The sequence below is a fragment of the Macrobrachium nipponense genome, chromosome 7 (genome assembly GCF_015104395.2).
Source record: "Macrobrachium nipponense isolate FS-2020 chromosome 7, ASM1510439v2, whole genome shotgun sequence".
NCBI classification, from domain to species: domain Eukaryota; kingdom Metazoa; phylum Arthropoda; class Malacostraca; order Decapoda; family Palaemonidae; genus Macrobrachium; species Macrobrachium nipponense.
In genome coordinates, this window is record NC_061109.1 from 97,391,495 (window position 1) to 97,415,557 (window position 24,063).

A 24,063-nucleotide genomic window follows, 5' to 3' on the forward strand; every position below is an offset into this window, starting at 1 on the left:
GACCACCACTGGGCGGTTTTATGGGCCGCGGCTCATACAGCATTACAATAACCTAACTTGCAATGCTTTGGTCCTTACAACTAATGGATGCTCCATGAGCAAGAGCCACAGCTGGCATAAGGCCAGTTGAATCTAATGCGACGTCAAACATCATATTATCTTATTCTTTTGTGATTTGCGAACTGTCTGGTAACAAAAGGGTGGTTGGAGCTGTGAAGGTGATTAAACGCATCCCGGATTATATTGTGATCTTCCTCAAAATCATATTGACATAATTAAAGGTATTGTTTACGGAGCTGCCAATGTTAAGCAAGAAAGTAACTTTCCTGCTCACTATAAGAAAAGTTTAACCGATCTTAAAAAGGACAATACTATCCACATTACAAAAGCTGATAAGTCAAATAATATAGTAATTTTTGATAAAGCTGACTACATATCACGTATACAAGTCCTACTAGAGGATGATGTGACTTATAAAAAACTAACAAAAAATTCCCTTGATCAAGTCATAAAAAACTTTAATAGCACAGTGAAAAATATCCTTAAAGATAAAACAGAACTACTAGGCAAATTATTAGTCAAATCTCCTTCGCTACCTTACCTGTATGGATTAGTCAAAACGCACAAAGAAAATAACCTTATGCGGCCTATTATCAGTACTGTTGGTTCAATTTCATATAAACCTTCGAAATATATCACTAAGATCTTGTCCACGTTACATGGAACCATCTCCAATTCTCATATATATAATTCTCTAGATTTAGTTGACAAATTAAACAAAATTACTCTTTGCCCCACTGATAGATTCGTTAGTTTTGATGTATGTTCTCTTTTTACTAAAGTCCCTATAGACTCTATTTTAGAATATCTTAGTAATGAACTAACTCAGCATGAACTACCTATACCTACAAGTCACATTATTTCACCACTCACTAGGTTGTGCATTTGTGATTGTAAGTTTATATTCAATGGTGAATTTTATCAACAAATATTTGTCATGGTAATGGGCAACCCTTTATCACCACTCCTCTCAAACTTGTACATGGAATTCTTTGAAAAACGCTACTTACCTAATATCATCTATATTCCTGTAAAGTGGTATAGATATGTTGATGATATTTTAGCTGTTCTGCCTGCTGGTATTGATGTAAATGATTTACTTTTTAAATTAAATAACCAGGTACCATCGATTAAGTTTACTCTAGAATTGGAAAAAGACAATTGCCTCCTTTTTTCAGATATTTTGATACATTGAGAACCATTTCAATGCAAATTCAGTAATTATAGGAAACCAACCAACAACTTAACTTATGTTCATTTATATTCAGGGCACCATCTTAACATCAAAAGGCCAATTTTTTCTTCTGTTTTTATGAGCATTGCGCATTGTTAGTCCCCAATATTTGGATCAAGAAATTGAATACATAAGAAAAATAGGGAAAGATTTATGTTATCCTTCACATATATTAGATAATTGTTATAATAAAGCCCACAAAAAGTTTATAGTGTAAGTAGCACGGAGAAAGCAAATTCTAAGCACATTCTCAGTTTGCCTTATTTTAACGGATTTGAAACCATTAAATCACTGTTAAAAGCCTTTAAGGTCAGAATTGATTTTTCCTATAATAACACACTAAAAGGAATGTTAATAAAAAAATGGCCCCAGGGAAAGCAACAACATAATATATAAAATTCCATGTATGGACTGCCCCACTTTTTATCTCGGACAGTCGAGCAAGGGCTTAGAAGTAAGATTAAACCAGCATAAATATTCTGTAAAAACTGGGCAAACATCTAATGCAATATTCATTCATTTAAATGAAAACAACCACCTAATAGTAAGGTCAAAAGATGTCTTATCACAAAATCTTTTAGAATGTGCCATAATACAACTTACTTCCCATTGTAATGTTAATATTAGTCGTGGCCTGTTTCATTTAGACCCTTGTATTTGTAACATGTTTAAGAATGACCTCAAAGATATAATTACAGACTTAAATACAAATTAGTTGCCTTAGAGATATCTTCGTTGTATATGTATGTTTAATATGTATTGTGAATATGTATTGTGAATAAGTTTTTGTTTACCAAAGTTGTGAATAACTGTCGCCCTATATAATCCTTTAAGTGTCTTTTCCTTGTGTCTTAGCAGATTTACCTAAGCTTTTTTTTTGTTTTGTTTTTTTGTACCCATGTTTATGCTTGTTTGGGAAGGTTACTTATTCTCCAGGTGTGCCAGATTCTAGGTACTAATCTCCTTATAATCCCTATCTGTCAGTTATACGACCTTTTCTGTACTATCAATTCCTCATGTAAGTCAGTTTATCTGCTGAGTAAAGGATGTTGAGTCGGAAGAATTTGCAGAAACTCCGTTGTTTATTTTTCCTTCGTGGCTTATACCTTTATGTATTTATTCTATAAGAAGATAAAAGTCCCATAAAACACTATTTGAACGTTGCAGCCATATATTTCGAGCACTTCCTTCTCTGCTCCCGATCACTGCTAAAAATATGGACATAGGATATCCTACAAGAGTTTATATACAATGCATATGTAGGTGTAGCAGTAATTCTCAATATGCCTTGTATATAAGCTCTTGTAGGGTATCCTATGTCCATATTTTTACCAGCGATCAGGAGCAGAGAATTAAGAGCTCGAAATATATGGTTGCTACGGTCAAATAATGTTTTATAGAATTTTTTATTTATATCATAATGTTGTATTACAGTTAAAAACATTTATATATATATATATATATATATATATATATATATATATATATATATATATATATATATATATATATATATATATATATATATATATGATATAATCACTTTAGTATATATATATATATATATATATATATATATATATATATATATATATATATATATATATATATATGATATTTCCAATCTAAAATTACTTATCATTGAAATTAATAGGAACTAGAGCATAAGTTTCATTAACAAATAATTAGTTACTAACTTATCTTCAAAACCATGTAAAATAATTCATCTAAAAGAGACAGGACGGAGGCAGGCATTCAATTCCGGGGAAGAAAGCTAGTTTGTGAGTAATGATTTTCATTAAAGCGATATATATATATTATATATATATATATATATATATGGATATATATATATATATATATAGTATGGATATATATATATATATCTCATCCAATTTGTACACACATAATATATATATGCATATCTATATATATATATATATATATATTATATATTATATATATATATTAATATATATAGTATATATATATATATATATGTATATATATATATATATATTATTATATGTAGCCCCCCTCCATTATTCCCTAAACTACACAAACTGGGAACTCTTACCTGTTGCCAACGGTGCCCTGTCTGTAAGATGTCACGAGGCTTATTAAGACTGCGTAAACTATAAAAAATATCATTTATTTCCCAAAGCAATTGGTTATAACAAAGAACAAAATGATTAACAAAGTGATAATGGCATATAAACACCCAAATCTACCCATAAAGAAACCAATAAGATAACATTCTACCCTCCTGACTAAGGTTACACTCTAAAAACCCCAAAAAGTCACATTGTCTAGTATTAGTCAGTTAGAGAATCCCGTTCCTAATCAACCATGGAATCGGACCCATCTGTAATAAAGATAATAGTTATATAGACACCCCACGTCACTCTTTTCAAAGTATTTACGTAAAGAGAATATTTTCACACTTCTCTCTCCCTTTCCAAAAGGTAAAAGTTTTTCTAAGTTTTTATAGAACGTGTCCTACCTTTTCGATGGGCGTTTTCTCCCGACACTTGGAGCAACCACTTGTTATCTCTTTTGCACAAAGAATGCGTCTTCCACAAGTACCCTGAACCAGTAGGCCTGTAATATGCGTACAAACGAATGCTTATGCCTCGCAAACGGGGTATTTGCTTGTTCAGCAAATACCTTTTTCTCCAATGTGAACTTTGCAGCGTACCACCCCTTGTCTCTAGGCGGAGTAGAGCTATGTGACTTTATTATTATATAAAACACTTTAAATAGTATTAGCCATTCCCCCTCTTTTCACCTCTTAAAATATATATATATATATATATATATATATATATATATATATATATATATATATATATATAAAGGTTTTTTTTTGCCACGAAGGAAAAAAATGAAAAAGCGAGATGCCAAGTACTTTCGGTCCTGTTCGGACCCTTTACTGAGGCAAACTGATTTTACAGAGAACAGCATAGTCAAAAGAAGGCTTAATATACAAAACTACACTACAATATTAGCCATAAGGGCGATTTTCACTCCACAGAAGGAAGGAGCCGCCTGAGGCTAGCCACACCTTGAAGGATACCCGCAGTAAAACAAATGATTCTTCCAGAAAACAGTACATTTTGAAAAAACGCGGGAGCATATACAATTTAATATCATGAATTTTTTACACAAATTTTCCCAAAAAAATTATTATTAATGAAAAGACGAAAGAAAATATAAATATATATATATATAGTAAGTGTTTACATAATAAAAATATGGAATGTTAGTCCATATATATAAAAGTCTAAAACTAAAGAGGTCAACAGATTGCTTGCAGGAATGTGATCAGACTAGAGACGCTAAAGATGACGTATACAATAAGTATGTAGGCTAAGTTGACATGTCGTCATCGTGGTCATTCATTTGTTTTGAAACAGTCCAAGCTCCCTGTTTGAGACAACTACCCGACCTATAAGTCAAACGGCCTACGTGATCTGTAGCGTGTCTCATTTTTGATTGTGTGTTCGTATGAAACTATGTCATTTGTATGTATGTTCATATGTTCGAACTACTGTCTGTTCCTTCATAACTAGTAACAGAGATGTAGAACGGGCAGAACAGAGTTAGCTATCGTCATTAGAAGACCTGTACCTCTTTACCTAAGCTTTATCATGTAGAGGAATAGGATTAGCCATCATCATGCAGAAGCGATCAAGCTATCGTTATTAGAAGACTTGTACAATCATACTGATCTTCAGCATGTAAAACTTCAGAAGAATACATAATTTTTTATATTTCGTGTTTTTCTACAAGAACCTCCTCACCATGAGTTTAACACATCGTCGTAATAAACTAACAAGATAATACGACTTCGTAAGTGATCTACAAACCCCCAGACACTCCATTGAAGATGGAAGTGCAATACCAACCGACTTAGCGTTAAGATTATCGCTAGTCTAACATTACCTCATAGGGGCGCCTTATCATACAAGGCACAAGCCCTAATATTGGTGGCCAGCGTACCAGAAGAACTCTACAACGTCCTCACGAAGAAAAACCAGAATAATAAATCATGTATCATAAGAAGTCAACGACGACGGAAGCAGCAGATTCTTCAAGCAACCTAGTATCATCGTTAGTGAGCGACTTCAGAAAACAATAAGAACTCTTCAACGACGACGAAAGCAACAGATTCTTCAACCAACTTAGTATCATCGTTTAGTGAATAACTTCAAGAAACAAAACCGACGTGTCTTTTTCCTACGGCAACGCAAGCTTCGTCTCTCATTAGAATCATTCAAGAAAACATCGTTAGTGAGCGTTTCCGGCACTCCAAGAAACAAACCGAACGCGTCTGCAGCATCGGATCTTTCAAGGGCTCGAATCATCCCAACAAACGCGCACGGGGGAAACTCAAGCCAAAAAAACCAGGTCATCCGCTGCTAAATAGAGAAGGAGGACCAAGGCCGTGTGTCATTATCGGAACACCGTGACTTCCCACAAAAGCAAGCTAAGTACAATTTTTTATTCATTTGGAGTAACTTTGAGTGTTTCCTTTGCAGGTCGAATTTCGTTATTCCTGTGCTGAAGTTACAAGACATTCTTAATCTTACTTTTTTACAGAAATTATCTACATCATTGAGATTTCGCTACAGCGAGTTTTTTTATCTTTGAGTGTCTGTTTCCAGAAGTTCTACTGAAATCTCATAATCATATACTAAATTATCATTTTGGGTGATTATTAATCCCTTACGTAACAAATCATATTAAACAGTGAATATGCGTTTACGCAGTGGACGTCTGTATTTATACAGATGCATGGATAGGGTCGTTAAGCACCGTAGTGATTAGAAAACACACAAAACACAAGTGGAACACCCGTACAAATCTATATAAATTAGAGGTAACACTATTTCGGGTCATGACAATAAATGCTCCTTTGCAAAGTCCCGCTCGCAGTTTTAGCCTTGAGTTTTTGAGTTATATAAAATATCGAACCTCAATGACTCAACTTAACTTTAAAAAATATGGCTGGATTGCAAGGAATAACATGGTCTGTAAAAAACTTTCATCAGGCTAAATGCGCTGACCAGGATCCTCACTATTTCAAATTTTAGCAAAGAATGAAGTACAAACAGTTAATATTGAATGCAGTAGTGATAACTTGTCTTATTAGTAATCGCTCAGTTCCTAATAGTCGTCATTCATTGCTTTATACGTAACCAGCAACATAATGCTAAAACACACAAATACGTTGCCGATGGTAATAAAGAGAAGGATCCTAATTATTACAAAAAGAAATAGAAAACAGTAGCCCGTTCAGAATCAAACAAGCAAACTCGGTGACTGTGTCACCTAGTCAAGCGGTCAAGGTTAGTTAAATCTGCCGAGTTTTCAAAGCGAAGCAAATTCCACACAATAAGCGACTCTAGCAGAGTGGGGAAAAGCGATGTTGGTTCATACATGCCAATATCTTTTTGAATTAAAAAGGATTTTTCCTATGAAACACACGACCGTATAAAGTAATCAGAGCAGGTTTTCGTTTTTTTTTAATACGTAAGTTATTATAAGTAGTGGTGGATAAAGCCCAACTGTACGCTCCGTAAAAAAATTAGAATATCTTGTTTTATTTCTTTAGTACACGTAATATCTTGTATTTACGGACTCACCGTCTGTTGTTCGAACTTCCATAATGAGAAGTCCGGATAAGCGAGCGTTTACAGATACCCTCTATAGTTATAAAAAACATTGATCTGTATCTAGTGTAATTGTAAGATCCATCTAGGGGTATACAAAATATTATCTTACATCCTGCAAAATAAGGCGTGTTTATCAAAGGAAAATCCTATAAACCTTCAAACATATTAAAATCCGTTTGAACAAAAATGAGACAGTTAATCAAATAATAACTTATATAAAGGAACTATACATTTTTTGTCTCATAAATCGTAACCATTGTTGTATCAAATGACCCAACAGAATTCTCCCCACCTCCGCAGTCGTACTTTGCACGCAAAATCTTCGATAAGCATGCACCCTCGAATGTTCCTTAGTGCGTGTTAAAAAGACTTTGCTGGGAAAATGAAATTTGTTAGGTCCTTTCCCGACACTCCTGAAATATAAACGATTTCCGCGCAACAAAAAGCCCTAGACACGGTTTTTGGACTAGCGGCAACAACAGTTGAATCTATGTATCCACAAACGTATACCATATCGGTGGATACGGAAGTTATAAATATCGCATTTTTTTATTGTTGACTAATTTTTAATCCGACCCGCCCAACCAGTCGTGGCATGAAGATCTCCCTGATAATCTATCTAAAGTAATATCCGTAAAGTCATTTCCAAGCAGCTGGTGACTTCAGCAGAATTTTTTTTTGTTATTTTTATCTTCTAACCTGAATTACCAGGAAGTTTCTCCACTAGCGAGTTGATCCTCGTGGGAGAAAAACGGATTGTCATTTTGAAAACAAAATACGGTCCTAAGGACAAAACATTCAAAGCTATATACGTACCTTCGCATAGAACTCCTCAATGAAAATTTTCAAAATAGAGATAAATGACGAAGTTGAAAAAAATGTTGAGTAATAGGAGTCATTAGGAAATCAAATAAGCCCATATAATTTTTCCCTCAAACGTCATGCCATAAAAACAGATCGGACTTTGGCGTATCTGCGTAAGATTTCTGGACCGCCTTAAACAAGAGGAAACGACTCCCGATAGTTTGTTTTCCAGTGGCCCATGTACCGACCGAAATCATTTATCTTCTGTTAGGTTAGAATAAATTTTTTTTCACCAACTTGGACTTACTTAAAAAGCTTTTGTTAGAATACCCATTAACCTAAAGTTGATTTGTACCTCATACACCGTTTTTCCAGCACACTCATGGGGGGACATTATTCAATTTTTACGTATGACCTCCACGCTTTACGTTGCGCCCCAATTACAAATATAAGTGTTTGGAACAACTTTTAGGGGTATACCCTAACATGGCTTTATATGGTTGATCTTGTAATCTTTTGTCTAATACCTTTAGAAGTACTGGTTTTCACATAAAGTAAGAGCTAGTGCTACAGAGACAAAGACAAATCAATCTCAGAGTAAAATATCTAAATGTGAGTTTTTAAAAAACCGAACATTTTTGTTGATCTAGGTTTTTATGTGTCCTAAGTCAAGGTTCTTAAAGTTAGTCCCGTGGTAAAGGTTGTCGGCTATTCAATCTCTTTCCTAGGTTACCTATTAACGTAAAAAGGGGGATACAGCAACTTTTGCCCGCTGTTAGTGGGTATTACAATCGTTACGTAAACTATGGTTAACTCTTCAATCATGACAGCTCCTTTTAACAGATCTTTACAAGAAGAAGGCGTAGATTTGTATTATGGTCCTAAAAAACATCAACAGGCGTTCGAATATCTTAAAAGCGGAATAAATGCAGGCTCACCTCAACTTAAAAAATCCCTGATTTAAATAAGGAATTTTTTTTGTAATTGAAACAGACGCCCCCCTCAGACCAAGGGGTAAGAGGGATACTACTTCAGGCAATATGATAAACAGTTTCTTTCCTATAGCTTTTTATTCACGTAAAACTAAAGCCTCTGAAAGTAAATATGCTAGTAATAAAGCAAGGAAGGGCTAGGTATCTTTGTAACTACACTAGTACATTTTAAGTTCAAATAATCTAATGGCTATCCTGATAAAGTCCTCACTGAACATGGAGTCCTTTACCGAGTTTTTCAAAAGGCTTTAATCACAGTACCAAAAAGGAACTCGGTGACAAATGATCATTCCAGGTCTTGGAGCCAAGATAAGATCTCTACCTGGGAAAGCAAAATCTCATAGCTGAACGGCATTATACCGCAATCCCGCCCACCATACAGCAAACGAACCATTAATTGTGACTAAAAGATATAAGAAACATCAGGTGCCTATTTTTGTTAACCACCGTATCTAAACAAGAAAATTCCTTAACCCAAAGAGATTCGCGAGCATTGGGGGGGGGGGGGGGGGGAATTATTCTGGGTCGGAGCGCAGAACTGTTACAAACTGGCAAACAAAATCAAGTGTCAACGAGCGATAAGCAAAACAATAAACCACCGCAAACAATAAACAATTCGACAAACGGAAAACAGGGTCAGCGGCTCTAAAGCAAAACACAAATAAACCCTTTGATCAGAAAACCTCAAAGCAAAAGTAATATTTCTAAAGTATGTGTATCAGAATAATGTAATCAAATGTAATATTATATGTAGGTTCTGTGGACGAGGAAAACCCCGAAGAAACACAGCAGATGGACTAAACGACCAGGATAGTAGTAATAATCTCTTTCATTTACCATCGTCATAAAGACTGGTTGCATTCCGTCCATCCAGGTTCCACCTACTATGTCCACAGAAAGCCAAATCACACTAGTTTTTATTGGCCGTACAACGCTTACATGATATAAAAGCAACATAACTGATTGGTAACACGTGTCATAAAAACAAGGGGAGGACACACTAAGAACCCTGTCAGTTAACGGGCCATTATCCTGTGCCAAACCAATCCTTGAAAGAATATACGTTAGCTTATTAACAAGCTTACGAGTCTGACAGAGGGAAATAAACACTTCTTAGTGTTAATGGTTTCCTTGACACGTTATATAGAATTAAATAGCACTAAAAACAAACAACCGCAATTGAGTGCGTTAGGAAAATTTATTTATGATGTGCTAAATTCAGTAAACGTCTGGAATTTCAACACATAATAATCTGTGACTCGGGTGGGTGTTAAATCTAATAATAATCTTCCTTAACGAACTCGCTGTTAGTTGTGAATTCCTTTCCATTAAGAACACCCAATAATATATTTTATCACCCAGAGTACTGAAGTCAATCGAGTTTTTGGTTAAAGAATAACTGATTCAATTAAATTAGGAAGTGTCAATGTCTTAACGAGTTAACAACTCGTGATAGTTGGTATCCGACTGGATTATAGCGGTTCTTCGCGGTTTTTTTAAATACCTTTATCATTCATATCTCGTAATCTGTATAAATGCATGCCGCAAAGTAAGCCTTATACGGTACGTCAGCCATAGCAGAAACACTCTTCCACATTTATTCAAGCCAACCATTAATTATCAAATATATATCAAAAATATATAAATAAAATAAATGCTTAAAAAAACAACAATAAAATAAATATGGATACCAGGTGGAGGTCAATATAATACCACTCCTGTAATGAAGTCGGAAAGGGTTTACAAATTAAAATAAAAAAATAAAAAAGGAATCACGATTAAAATCAATAACGCTTTAGTAAATGACAAATAAGCCTAAAAGTTCAAACAACATATCAAAAGTACCTTGAACTAATTGTCTGTCCCGGTAAAGTTTATATTCGTAGTCAATGAAAAAAAAAAAATATAATAATAAAAATTAAATCAAATAAATTTAAAACAATTAAAATAAAAGAAAGGATTTTTAAAGTCAGGAAGTCTCTAAGTGAAAAATGTTATCTATGAAATAATCCTATTATGAATCTTTATACAGGGCTAATAATATTATAATAGAACTTGTCTGGAAACCTTTCATTAGTTTGAATAAGGAATAATTTAATTAAACATAATTACAATTATGCAGATTCCCAACGTGGAAACTAAGATATATTGTTCAATTTTTGTTGGTACTGTTTTTTTTTCCCCAGACATTCTTCTCAATGTGGGTCCGAGTATTAAAAAAACAAAAAACAAAGTGACGACGTCCATCATTGCCCGTATCAGCATTTGGTTATCCTTTTAACCTCAATATCTGCTTGCACCCCCCAGGGGGGACTTCATCTGTGTGTCGTTCCTCTGCTTGCAAAAGCAGATTGGACTGGAAGTAAAGGAATGCTTTAGCCCGAAACTTCTCATGGGCAAGGCAGACGTTTAGGTAAACAAGTTGTCTATCGGTTGTGCGCAATAGCAACTTTAGCTTAAGGAGTTGTCAATCATTTTAAAAATTAATAATCCAAAAATAAGCAAATAGAATTTCTATAACCAACAAAAATGCAATTTACTTAATTTTCTGAACCTCATAGACATTTAGAAGTATCAAGATATATATGTGAAAAATTTACTTGCAACATTAGCCTATTACAATTCAAGTAAAACATTCATGGGAAAATGTCACATTTTCTTGAAAAACCCAAAGTTTATTTAGAAATTAGTTACATAGTGGGTTTTTTTCGTTGCATCTCCTACCTATTAATAAAGTTTAAAAATTAACCTCAGAGGATGCGCGCGAGAAAATTGAATATGAAACTTTTGTTAGGGCACATAGATCAGATTTTATCACAACTTAATTTCAGTTAGTCATAGAGAAATACAGAATCATGATTAATCTTCTCTTTGACTCTTATGTTGCCTGGCAATCTTACAAATAGCTCCGTTTCACACTTCTTTGTCTAGTAACTTACTACCAGTAATACTGAATTTTCTTTGGGATTCGTATTGAATATCTGTTTATTTTTTATAATTATGGATATTTTTACAGTCCTCATAGACCTGGATAGGTTCACTCATTGTTAATGCCATGGATAAAAAAGTTTGTACAGCGGACTCTTTTGAATTCCAAAATATCAGCGAATTCATGTGGGTTAAGTCTGGTCTAAATGGCTCTCTCCCCTCCCGTATTTGGATGTTGTCTGAATTTACTTTGCCCTTGTGACAAGTATAATTTCACTTGCAGGCTGATTAATGGAACCTGTTACAGTATCCTGCAGTACGAGAGTTTCACATCGCAACTTCGAAAAATCGTTCGTCGCTGCGGACGACGGCAGTCGAGTAACAACCGCCTACAATGTGAAAGGAATAAGCACCATCATGGACTTCTTCGACCGACACCGTATCTCGTCGTTAATCTCGTTTTAATGCGGAACACTCCGGCGGCTGTCGGATCGACTACGAAAGGGATATACTCCGACAATTACGACCCGAAGGTATTCAACTCTACTTTGTTGCTGGCGAAGGACTCGTGCTGGGGATGTTTTTTTTATTCATCGCGAACGTAATCGTGTAGCTTAGGATGCAGAGAATAAGTATGAGCGCAAAAATAGAACGTTGGACCCGCCCAGGCAAATTTTCCCCTTGTTTTAACCCTGTGAAAATAGGCCGTTTCATTTGGCTATGGGTGTTTGTCTGGAACTGTATTTCGACTTAATGACGAGTTTGTTCGAAACAGTTAAATGTGAAGTAGTATAACCTCGGTCATGTATCCTATATATAAGTTGATCTATAAAACATAAATCAGAGGTCCGAAATATATCTTTTGCGTGTACGCGATAGGAATCTCTTATATAAATGATCATAAATAACAGAATCTAAATATATCTTTGCGTGTACGCAATAGGAATCTATTTAAAGTGCACATATATTAATCATAATTTTATGAATCCATATACATATGTATAAACAAATCAGGTAGCCTATAATCAATCTGTTACCTTTTATTTTACCAATATCTGCAGTTATATATGAGTTAGTATGTTGATTAATGAATCAGATATATAACAGCATAAAAATCAACGAATCAATCAGCATAAACATTAATAATTTTATCAATTCATATATGAAATTTTTTATCAGTTAAAATATTATTTTTATCATGTTAATCTTCATTCTATGCAATTGTCAGAGTACATTAGTATTTTCTGTAGCATATGTATCTTAATGAGATGAAGTGAAAAAACTGTATCATTATATATCACGTGATCACTATTATTTACCAATATCATTGTTTTATATTTTATTACTTGAATCAATTCATGTACACCATGAATTTTTATTTACTAATATATATATATATATTCACATAGTGTCTGTATCACACTCCTATAAGTCAAATGCAAGTCAAGTTTGAGTAATATTCAGTAGTTGGTTTTGGTAGCTGACCGAGCTGATGTAAGTGTTTACATAATAAAAATATGGAATGTTAGTCCATATATATAAAAGTCTAAAACTAAAGAGGTCAACCAGATTGCTTGCAGGAATGTGATCAGACTAGAGACGCTAAAGATGACGTATACAATAAGTATGTAGGCTAAGTTGACATGTCGTCATCTGTGGTCATTCATTTGTTTTGAAACAGTCCAAGCTCCCTGCTTGAGACAACTACCCCGACCTATAAGTCAAACGGCCTATGTGATCTGTAGCGTGTCTCATTTTGATTGTGTGTTCGTATGAAACTATGTCATTTGTATGTATGTTCATATGTTCGAACTACTGTCTGTTCCTTCATAACTAGTAACAGAGATGTAGAACGGGCAGAACAGAGTTAGCTATCGTCATTAGAAGACCTGTACCTCTTTACCTAAGCTTTATCATGTAGAGGAATAGGATTAGCCATCATCATTGGCAGAAGCGATCAAGCTATCGTTATTAGAAGACTTGTACAATCATATCTGATCTTCAGCATGTAAAACTTCAGAAGAATACATAATTTTTTATATTTCGTGTTTTCTACAAGAACCTCCTCACCATAAGTTTAACACATCGTCGTAATAACTAACAAGATAATACCGACTTCGTAAGTGATCTACAAACCCTAGACACTCCATTGAAGATGGAAGTGCAATACCAACCGACTTAGCGTACGATTATCGCTAGTCTAACATTACCTCATAGGGCGCCTTATCATACAAGGCACAAGCCCTAATATATATATATATATATATATATATATATATATATATATATATATCGAGCAAGAGAAAGATGAGAGCAGAGAGAGAGAGAGAGAGAGAGAGAGAGAGATGAAATAATAACTATATACATGTGGACTAATTTATTAGTTGTTCATTTATTTTAAGGTCCTTCATAAACATCTTACAAATATATGGGTCCAAATGGTACATTCCCAGACTAAGATTTGGGTTGTTTTTATTAGTGATTTGTATAATTGCCAATTCCAGTAAATTTCTTGAAATATAATCATTAGATCTAGCAATTACCGAGGTATCACCCCAATTAATACAATGAGATTTTTCACTCAGATGGATAAACAGTCATTTGAAGTCTGGGCTGTTCTAACTGAATACTTGTGTTGCTTAATACGTACACATAAATTTTTACTTGACCGACCAACGTTAAAAGGAAGGGTGGCAATCCTACAAGGAATTTTGTAAATGATGTTGTTATTTGTTACGGGACTATTCTTAATTAGCATCTAATGGGATTGTTATAAGAGAACACTACATTAACATTAAACGATTTAAATATTGATTTTATGGTTTCCAAAATCCACGAAAATAAGGTAAGCTAAGTACATTTTTTAGGCATTTCTTTTTCATTAATAGCAACATTATAAAACTTTTTGTGTTCTTTTTGATAACATAAATCAATTACATGAGGTGGGGTAGCAGAGATCGTTTCCTATCTTTTTTATGTATTCTATTTCTTGGTCCAGATATTGTGGACTCGTGATACGCAAAGCGCGTAGGAACATAGAAGAAAAAATTTAAATTTTAACATTAAGATGGTTGCCAGAATAAAAATGTACATATGTTAAATTATTTGTGGGTTTTTTATAAATACTGAATTTGCATTGGAAAGATTCTCTATGTATTAATACATCTAGGAAAGGGATGACATTGTTATTTTCAATTTTTTCAACAGTGAATTTATGGATGGCACTATTATTCAATTTAGTAAATCATTTACATCGATACCACCAGGTAAGACTACTAAGATATCATCGACTTATTCGGATACCATTTTAAGGGGATAAGTGTGAATTATTCGGGAGGTGTTGTCTCTCAAAAAATTCCACATATAAGTTTGAAAGGAGAGGTGATAAAGTGTTACCCATGGCCATACCAAATATTTGTTGGTAATATTCTCCATTAAAAATAAATCTGCAATCACAAATACATAACTTAATTAAGGAAATTATGTGACTAACGGACATTGATATTAAAGTTTTTTATTACTTGGTCCAACGGATTTTTTGCGAGTTTTTTGTAAGTTATTTCATCCTCTAGTAAAGTATGCATGCGTGATACGTAGTCAGTTTGTCAAGAAACCACTAAACTATTGGATTATCAGCCTTGGTAATGTGTAAGCTATTATCATTCTTCAATTCTTTTAAACTTTTTCTGTAGCAAGCGGGGAAGTTATTTTCATGATAGGCATGCGTAGCACTATATGTCATGCCTTTGATAATGTCTAAATGATTTTGTGGTAGGTCACAGTATTTTTCAAACTTATATAGAGATGTCGCTATTGATAAAGCTGAGGGTTTGTTACAAATGAAGAAAGACAACCCAAAACCTAATGCGCGCGCTGCATTATCACTTATTTGTTTGCTCGATAAATTCACCAAACAATCACTTCTAGCATTATTCGAGCAAACAAATAAGTGATAATGCAGTGCGCGCATTAGGCTTTGGGTTGTCTTTCTTCATTTGTAACAAACCCTCAGCTTTATCAATAGCGACATCTCTATATAAGTTTGAAAAATACTGTGACCTACCACAAAATCATTTAGACATTATCAAAGGCATGACAATATCTGGACCAAGAAATAGAATACATAAAAAAGATAGGAAACGATCTCTGCTACCCACCTCATGTAATTGATTTATGTTATCAAAAAGAACACAAAAAGTTTTATAATGTTGCTATTAATGAAAAAGAAATGCCTAAAAATGTACTTAGCTTACCTTATTTTCGTGGATTTGAAACCATAAAATCAATATTTAAATCGTTTAATGTTAATGTAGTGTTCTCTTATAACAATACCATTAAAGATATGCTAATTAAGAATAGTCCCGTAACAAATAACAACATCATTTACAAAATTCCTTGTAAGGATTGCCCTTCCTTTTACGTTGGTCGGTCAAGTAAAAATTTATGTGTACGTATTAAGCAACACAAGTATTCAGTTAGAACAGCCCAGACTTCAAATGACTGTTTATCCATCTGAGTGAAAAATCTCATTGTATTAATTGGGGTGATACCTCGGTAATTGCTAGATCTAATGATTATGTTTCAAGAAATTTACTGGAATTGGCAATTATACAAATCACTAATAAAAACAACCCAAATCTTAGTCTGGGAATGTACCATTGGACCCATATATTTGTAAGATGTTTATGGAAGGATTACCTTAAAATAAATGAACAACTAATAATTAGTCCCCACAATGTATATAGTTATTATTCATTCTCTCTCTCTCTCTCTCTCTCTCTCTCTCTCTCTCTCTCTCTCTCTTTCTGGTTCGATATTCTCTCTCCCTCTTTCTCTTGCTCAATATATATATATATAATATATTATTCATTAGCTATATATATATCTATATATATATAAATATATTTATATTTTCTTTCGTCATTTCATTAATAATAATTTTTTTGGGAAAATTTGTGTAAAAAATTCATGATATTAAATTGTATATGCTCCCGCGTTTTTTCAAAATGTACTGTTTTCTGGAAGAATCATTTGTTTACTGCGGGTATCCTTCAAGGTGTGGCTAGCCTCAGGCGGCTCCTTCCTTCTGTGGAGTGAAAATCGCCCTTATGGCTAATATTGTAGTGTCAGTTTGTATATTAAGCCTTCTTTTGACTATGCTGTTCTCTGTAAAATCAGTTTGCCTCAGTAAAGGGTCCGAACAGGACGAAAGTACTTGGCTATCTCGCTTTTTCATTTTTTTCCTTCGTGGCAAAAAAAACCTTTATATATTATATTATTAATATATAACTCATTATATTATATATATATATGTATATATATCTTAAGAGGTGAAAAGAGGGGGAATGGCTAATAATATGTTTAAAGTGTTTTATATAATAATAAAGTCACAGCTCTACTCGCCTAGAGAAGGGGGGGGTGGTACGCTGCAAAGTTCACATTGGAGAAAAAGGTATTTGCTGAACAAGCAAATACCCCGTTTGCGAGGCATGTGCATTCGTTTGTACGCATATTAAAGGCCTACTGGTTCAGGGTACTTGTGGAAGACGCATTCTTTGTGCAAAAGAGATAACAAGTGGTTGCTCCAAGTGTCGGGAGAAAACGCCCATCGAAAAGGTAGGACACGTTCTATAAAAACTTGGAAAAACTGTTACCTTTTGGAAAGGGAGAGAGAAGTGTGAAAATATTCTCTTTACGTAAATACTTTGAAAAGAGTGACGTGGGGTGTCTATATAACTATTATCTTTATTACAGATGGGTCCGATTCCATGGTTGATTAGGAACGGGATTCTCTAACTGACTAATACTAGACAATGTGACTTTTTGGGGTTTGAGAGTGTAACCTTAGTCAGGAGGGTAGAATGTTATCTTATTGGTGTCTTTATGGGTATATTTGGGTGTTTATGCCATTATCACTTGTTAATCATTTTGTTCTTTGTTATAACCAATTGCTTTGGGAAATAAATGATATTTTTTATATTTACGCAGTCTTAATAAGCCTCGTGACATCTTACAGACAGGGCACCGTTGGCAACAGGTAAGAGTTCCCAGTTTGTGTAGTTTAGGGAATAAGGGAGGGGGGCTACATATATAATCTTATATATAGTATATATATATATATATATATATATTATATACTATATATATTAAATATAAATATATATATTATATATATATATTATATATATAGTATATATATAGATATGCATATATATATTATGTGTGTACAATTGGATGAGATATATATATATACATACATACATATATATATATACATATATATTATATTATATATATATATGTCGCTTTAATGAAAATCATTACTCACAAACTAGCTTCCCGGTAACCACGGTAACTAATTTAATTTGTTAATGAAACTTATGCTCTAGTTCCTATTAATTTGAATGATAAGTAATTTTAGATTGGAAATATCATATATATATATATATATATATATATATATATATATATATATATATATATATATATAAATGTTTTTTAACTGTAATACAACATTATGATATAAATATAAAATTCTATAAAACATTATTTGACCGTAGCAACCATATATTTCGAGCTCTTCCTTCTCTGCTCCTGATCGCTGGTAAAAATATGAACATAGGATACCCTACAAGAGCTTATATACAAGGCATATTGAGAATTACTGCTACACCTACATATGCATTGTATATAAACTCTTGTAGGATATCCTATGTCCATATTTTTAGCAGTGATCGGGAGCAGAGAAGGAAGTGCTCGAAATATATGGCTGCAACGTTCAAATAGTGTTTTATGGGACTTTTATCTTCTTATAGAAATAAATACATAAAGGTATAAGCCACGAAGGAAAAATAAACAACGGAGTTTCTGCAAATTCTTCCGACTCAACATCCTTTACTCAGCAGATAAACTGACTTACATGAGGAATTGATAGTACAGAAAAGGTCGTATAACTGACAGATAGGGATTATAAGGAGATTAGTACCTAGAATCTGGCACACATGGAGAATAAGTAACCTTCCCAAACAAGCATAAAAATGGGTACAAAAAAAACAAAAAAAAAAGCTTAGGTAAATCTGCTAAGACACAAGGACAAGACAATTAAAGGATTATATAGGGCGACAGCTATTCACAACTTTGGTAAACAAAAACTTATTCACAATACATATTCACAATACATATTAAACATACATATACAACGAAAATATCTCTAAGGCAACTAATTTGTATTTAAGTCTGTAATTATATCTTTGAGGTCATTCTTAAACATGTTACAAATACAAGGGTCTAAATGAAACAGGCCACGACTAATATTGAAATTACAATGGGAAGTAAGTTGTATTATGGCACATTCTAAAAGATTTTGTGATAAGACATCTTTTGACCTTACTATTAGGTGGTTGTTTTCACTTAAATGAATGAATATTGCATTAGATGTTTGCCCAGCTTTTACAGAATATTTATGCTGGTTTAATCGTACTTCTAAAGCCTTGCTCGACTGTCCGAGATAAAAAGTGTGCCAGTGTATACATGAAATTTTATATATTGTGTTGTTGCTTTCCCTGGGGCCATTTTTTTATTAACATTCCTTTTAGTGTGTTATTATAGGAAAAAACAAGGCTGACCTTAAAGGCTTTTAACAATGATTTAATGGTTGTAAATCCGTTAAAATAAGGCAAACTGAGAATGTGCTTAGAATTTGCTTTCTCCGTGTTACTTACACTATAAAACTTTTTGCGGGCTTTACTATAACAAATATCTAATATATGTGAAGGATAACATAAATCTTTCCCTATTTTTCTTATGTATTCAATTTCTTGATCCAAATATTGGGGATTGACAACGCGCAATGCTCCGTAAAATATAGAAGAAAAATTGATATTTGATGTTAAGATGGTGGCCTGAATATAAATGAACATAAGTTAAATTGTTTGTTTGTTTCTTATAACTACTGAATTTACATTGAAATGGTTCTCTATGTATCAAAACATCTAAGAAAGAGAGGTAATTGTCTTTTCCAATTCTAGAGTAAACTTAATCGATGGAACCTGGTTATTTAATTTAAAAAGTAAATCATTTACATCAATACCAGCAGGCAGAACAGCTAAAATATCATCAACATATCTATACCACTTTACAGGAATATAAATGATGTTAGGTAAGTAGCGTTTTTCAAAGAATTCCATGTACAAGTTTGAAAGGAGTGGTGATAAAGGGTTGCCCATTGCCATGACAATATTCGTTGATAAAATTCACCATTTAATATAAAGTGACTTATAGGTAGAGGTAATTCATGCTGAGTTAGTTCATTACTAAGATATTCTAAAATCGAGTCTATAGTGACTTTAGTAAAAAGAGAACATACATCAAAACTAACGAATCTATCAGTGGTGCAAAGAGTAATTTTGTTTATCAACTAAATCTAGAGGATTATATATATATGAGAATCGGAGATGGTTCCAAGTAATGGTGAAAAGGTCTTAGTGATATATTTCGAAAGTTTATATGAAATTGAACCAAAAGTACTGATAATAGGCCGCATAGGGTTATTTTCTTTGTGCGTTTTGACTAATCCATACAGGTAAGGTAGCGAAGGAGATTTGACTAATAATTTGCTTAGTAGTTCTGTTTTATCTTTAAGGATATTTTTCACTATGCTATTAAAGTTTTTAAGACTTGATCAAGGGGATTTTTTGTTAGTTTTTTATAAGTCACATCATCCTCTGGTAGGGCTTGTATACGTGATATGTAATAAGCTTTATCAAAAATTACTATATTATTTGACTTATCAGCTTTTGTAATGTGGGCAGTATTGTCCTTTTTAAGATCGGTTAAACTTTTCTTATAGCGAGCAGGGAAGTTACTTTCATGCTAAACAGCTAAACATTGGCAGCTCCGTAAACAATGCCTTTAATTATGTCAACATGATTTTGAGGAAGATCACAATATAATCCGGGATGCTTTTCTTCATCTTCACAGCTCCAACCACCCTTTTGTTACCAGACAGTTCGCAAATCACAAAAGAACATGATAATATGATGTTTGACGTCGCAGTAGATTCAACTGGCCTTATGCCAGCTGTGGCTCTTGCTCATGGAGCATCCATTAGTTGTAAGGACCAAAGCATTGCAAGTTAGGTTATTGTAATGCTGTATGAACCGCGGCCCATAAAACCGCCCGGTGGTGGTCTATCCTATATAGTTGACAGAAGCCTTATAATAGCGAGCTGTAACCTTGAATAAATTTAAAAATGCTGAGGCTAGAGGGCTGCAATTTGGCATGATTGATGATTGGAGGTTGGATAATCAACATATCAATTTGCAGCTCTCTAGCCTCGGTGGTTATGAAGATCTGAGGGTGTTAGGAAATATATTTCCACGATTATGTTTCTTTTGGTTGAATGCGAGGAAACTGAAGTTTATTCATATATTTATGATCAGTATTTGACAACCTTATTTCATCTGAATTGGTTTCCTCCCATTCCATTGAAATTAAGAAGGAAATGGATACTGTTTGCTTGTTTTGCTATTCACAGGAAAACAGCCATACTACGGTTGTTTGGGTGTTGTTGATGTAAATAAAAAGTTAGGGCACAAGGCAGGCAAGAAGTGAGGCAGTGTTGGAGTGAGGCTGCACGATGAGAGAGTAAACGTCAAGACACCAGCGCTCTCATAGACTCACACTGGGTGGTTTTCTTGTAAGACTTCACTCTGCTTTATAGTTGGATGTGCTGTTTCCCTTAATTGGATAAGACATTGTTTTTAGCATGGAGGAATAAAGCCATCGGCGCCGCCCCGGACGGAAGCTACTGTTGTCGACTATCATTCGCATACTAAACATCGAGATCAACCAAGTAGCACCGAGGATGATTTATAAGGTTGGTCATTAATGATACCGATCATCTCAATGTAATTATGTACTCTTAACAAGCTAAATGTTTTGCATAATTTACTTCGGTGTCTTAGCAGTTAGCCTTAAGAAATTCTTGTTTTTCAATTTAGTTTTCTTCAAGTGTGTGGAATACAATATTTGTAGCCTTTGAGTTAAATTATGTTATTTATTCAGTATTGTTTCTCACATCTACAAAACAAAGGAAAACAGGAGAGGCTGATGACAGGTAGTAGTTCAGTAATTCTTTCAGTATGTAGATGCAGGTGTCGGTTGAGTAGTCTGCTTTAAACCCGAACTGGTTGTCAGTGGTGTGTAGAAAGGGGAGAAGTCTCACTAGAAGACCCGACGCAAGTATCTTCGATGCGATCGTTGTGATTGTAATCGGCCGGTAGTTGCCAGGGTCAGCTGCATCCTTTAGCTTGTTTTTGTGTATACCGCCGGCCACATCCTTACCCAAAAAGACTCCATTCCTACAAACGATTCCGAATCAAGGCGTAATATCGTTGTATATGGATTTCCTTTTTGAAGTGGCCGGAGAATTTTAGGCCTAAAATCCCGATAATGGAAGGTGGATGTCTCACCGCTTGGCCTGGAATGCTTTCTGGAAATAGTTCAGAATTTGTTTTGACTCCCCTGGAGGAAATGACGGGAAATTAAGAATAAAAAGGAAATTTCTTCAGTTATTTTTTTTTTTACTGTATGCTTCTTTTCTTGTTTTTAATTTCTCTCTGCTGATTGTCGTAGTGGAGGGCTCCGAATGCAGGAGAGTCAAGGGTAAAATTAGATGAAGATGGAGTTGGATATATATACACACACACATATATATATATATATATATATAGATATATATATATATATATATATATTTATATATATATGTTGTGACGTGTATAGATCGTTCGTCTACCCAAATATCAATTAAATAATTTGATTTGGAAAACGGCAGCCATTTCTTTAGAATATCAGCTGATTTTTAGGAAACGCGGGAACCAAAACCCGCCAGCCAGAGATAGGGGATTCCCCAGTTGGGGGAAAAGAGACTTTTATCAGCTGTAGGGACGTATCTCAAAAGGGAAGGGTGTAGGCAGATTGGTACTTCTTAGACCTATACCTTAAGCTCTCTTTCCTGTGACCCCTCTGCTGGCTGTATGCTTGTTTTCCAGGATTTGCCTTGATCGTGGGGGGTTAAGCTGACCTCCAACCCCCAAGCAACCCACCTGAATTCTGGCTCAGTCAACTGCAGTCGGTAGTCCAGGACGGATGTCCACCCGGCCAGCCTCCCAAACTTAGGCCTACCCACGACGTACTGGTGGACACGAACCCCAGACCTGAACCGAGGTCAGGCCGCATTCTTCTACAAGGATACACTGAATATTGCATAAAGGTACGTCTGAAAGTGTAAACTTCAACCCAGCACCTTTTACTACCATACGACTCTTGCTAAATTCATTTTCAATTCTCATTTTTACCCCTTCTACATCAAAAGCCCTTTGTCCTCATCGGGCCACGTGCTCCCCTTTGTGACTTGTTAAAGACCAAGCTTTCGTGCATACCTCAGTGAACCATTCGAGTTTACCTTCCCCAATGTTAGAGAATTAATCAGCCTTAATCAAAGCAAGAAGTCATTTTTCCTTTTATCTCGTTTAATCTGGGATTCTTTTCCAGATTCCATGAGTCACGTGCCGTCTCTCTGCCCGCAAGTGTGCATTACCCCAAGTGTATGAAAACCAGCTATAACAGCTCAATGGAGCCATCATTTACCTTTTCTCCAGCCCAGCACGGGCCTTTTAGTAAATAAATAGCTTTAAGTAACGAGCTGAGTTTTCTGGCGACCTTCCCTCTAAAGAAATTAATAATAACTATCAGTTTACGGTAAGTTAAAGCAATTCCCTCTTGAAATCCCTCAATCACTTCCGTTTTACGTATCTAGCCTCTCTCAAGGCCCGCTATATACGTAAAATTGGCGAATCTTGCCTGGATTGAACTTAGCTTGCTTAAAAAAAAGCTTGTAAATCGCGTTATCCGTTGTAAAACGTAAACTGTAAATTATTTTACAAAAAGCAAATCAAGCACACTTGCAGGGAAGAAGACACACTGGCTCACGGTAAGGTATTCCATTCATTAATATGATTATTCTATAACCTATGTTAGATTAAGGTACGTTTAAGTATTTTTATTGTAAAGTGTTTTAAACAAATGTGAAGGTAGAAATCTTATTATTGTAACGGCCAGAGCGCCGAGCGAATTCTGTTTTGTAAATCGCATTGTTGTCGTAGGAGCTCACACGAACACGTGTGCAGATAGATGCCAGAAAGGACCAGATCAAACTAGGAAGTGCTTTGCCAGGGTTTATTGCTGTATGAGAAAGCCTAGCTAGTTAGGAGTGTTTTACTAATAGTTACGGCAAAAGAAGTGTACAATTCTTTTATCTGTGATATGTTAGGGAATCCATTTTTAACTTAGTTTTCATTCCAAG